A 2,262-nucleotide genomic window follows, 5' to 3' on the forward strand; every position below is an offset into this window, starting at 1 on the left:
TCTAGAATGAATAGCTTTATCAATGTGTTTCAAATCCAGGGATGCAAACTACCCCTGACCCTGTCTGTTTCACTTGAAATATAAACAAAACCTTTAACAGGCTTAGAGAGAACAAGGGTGTTTGTGCTCCCTTGTTTGCAAGTTGAGACGCAGCAGTTGTTTTATGAGAGATGTCCAACTGCTGTGTTGGAGAAGGCAAGCCAACCTTTCTCTTCTTAGCAAATGACAAGGGTGGTTGTTACAAGGTCATAATATTAATTGAATAATAATGAAAAGCAGATTGATAAAGTTTCTAAATAACAGTTTCTGTTTTTTTTTTTTTTTAGATGTAAGTAGGGAATACTGTCAAATTGGCTGTCCTGTTTTTCTGGCGATTGTTTTCTTAGCAGCTAGAGGAAAGATATATGATGTCAACGTAAGCTGGAAGAATAAATTAAGCTGAGAGTGATATTATATAGTAATAATATCAAATGGTAGCAGGTAAATATTATAGATTGGATAGTAAAGTGTTCACAAGAGTAAGATATCAGTGAGATCATTAGCCAGTTAGTAACCATACATTCATTAGTAAGGAAGCAGTGATGTCATCAACTAATTAATACTAGTGAAAAAAATGTACGTTTGTTAATAAGGTAACAACTACATCAAAAATTAGTTTACAAAGGAAGGTAATATAGATTAGGCAGTAAGGTTACAATGATGTCATCATTTAACTAGTATGATAAGAATAATATCACCAATTAACTAGTAAAGATAATAATGATGTCACAGATTAATTATAAGATACCAGTGATGTCACAGATTAATTATAAGATACCAGTGATGTCACAGATTAATTACCAAGGTAACCATGACAGTAAACGTTAGTAACAACAATCAATCTCTTATATTACTTGATACTGGTGGAGAATTACCAAAAGTAACTGTGATGTACAATTAACAAGATCAGTTAGTAATTAGTACGAATATAATTAGTTAAATAACAGTCACAAATTGATTCTAAATTAAATTTAACCAATTAATCACAACAGAATGCTATCAAGTGAAAGTATACATTATGTTACATGCAACATTATTAAACTGAGAAGAAAAAACAAAACTAAATTGAGATGGATATATGAAATAATTAGTGAGGAATCAAATGATTGCCATTGATGCTGAATGCCAGAATCTTGATTTTCTTTGAGTTCTACAATATAATTCATGGTTAACACTGTTGTGTGAGTCTACAAAATTTATTCTGTTGAATTTCTTTGTTGCAAAGATTAAGATTTAGCTTCTGTATTTTTCACCTTGAGAATATCGAATACATTGTTTGAAACCAAACATTAAATTTCCATCTAAAAGTGGAATGTAACCCCTTTACTGCAGAAATAAGTGCTGAGTGGGGACCAGCATGCGAAAGAAGAGACAATAAACCCGTTTCCTCTGCATGTCATAAAAGGAAACTAAAAGAGGTTGTGGTAGCATTTGCACTTTGACCTCATAAAAAACTCTCGCTAGCAACCACTGCTCAAACAGATCCATGGGTTAGAGGGTTATCACCGGAGTGGTGCAGAAGTGTCATCCACCAGGAATAGGGAACCACCAACAAATGGTAGATGGAGTGATGTGCTGTTACAGGACATCTGCCCATACTACTACTACTACTATGGAAATCTGATGTCTCCACTCAAATTTTCATTACCTTCAAACTACAGAAAGCGGTTTTATATACCAATCTTACCAATCTATCTTTTGTGGAAGAATATCATGTTTGAAATTATTTTTACTGAGATATGTCGATTGTATTGAGTTCTATTTTCTGAGAGATATTTAACATTATTACAGGAATATCCAGGAAATTCAACTTCATAGTTGAAGGGTTAATAAAAAAATGCAAAAAAACAATGACAACTCACAACTAAAATTTATATCTGATACATAATATATTAGTTCTTTTTTTTATTGAATTTCAGTTTGGATTTATTAATATATATATATATATATATATAATATAATATAAAGATAAAATCTTTTTAAGAATTTATCAAGTAGTCAGCGTGAAAAAAACCTCATAAGGAAAAAAAACCATCATTTTTTCCTATAAATATATATAATATAATCTATATAAGGGCATTATTATAAAATAAAGCCTCACGCTTAGAGGGACTTAATAAGTCAAAACTACCAAAATAAGCACATGTTTACCGATCGCGGGGAATGCAACCTTCAAAGCTAACCTCCTAAAAACTTTTAACTTAACGGCAAACCACTGGTTTC

At 31.6% G+C, this 2,262-nt stretch overlaps 1 protein-coding gene across 5 annotated transcripts in view; it reads right to left on the reverse strand.

The window, feature by feature from the left end:
• The window catches only part of LOC106869305 (thyroid receptor-interacting protein 11), a 214,951-nt gene that overhangs the window by 75,360 nt on the left and 137,329 nt on the right, over nucleotides 1-2,262 (reverse strand). The gene's annotated exons all lie outside the window — the stretch shown is intronic.

This window comes from Octopus bimaculoides, chromosome 11 (assembly GCF_001194135.2).
Source record: "Octopus bimaculoides isolate UCB-OBI-ISO-001 chromosome 11, ASM119413v2, whole genome shotgun sequence".
Lineage (NCBI taxonomy): Eukaryota > Metazoa > Mollusca > Cephalopoda > Octopoda > Octopodidae > Octopus > Octopus bimaculoides.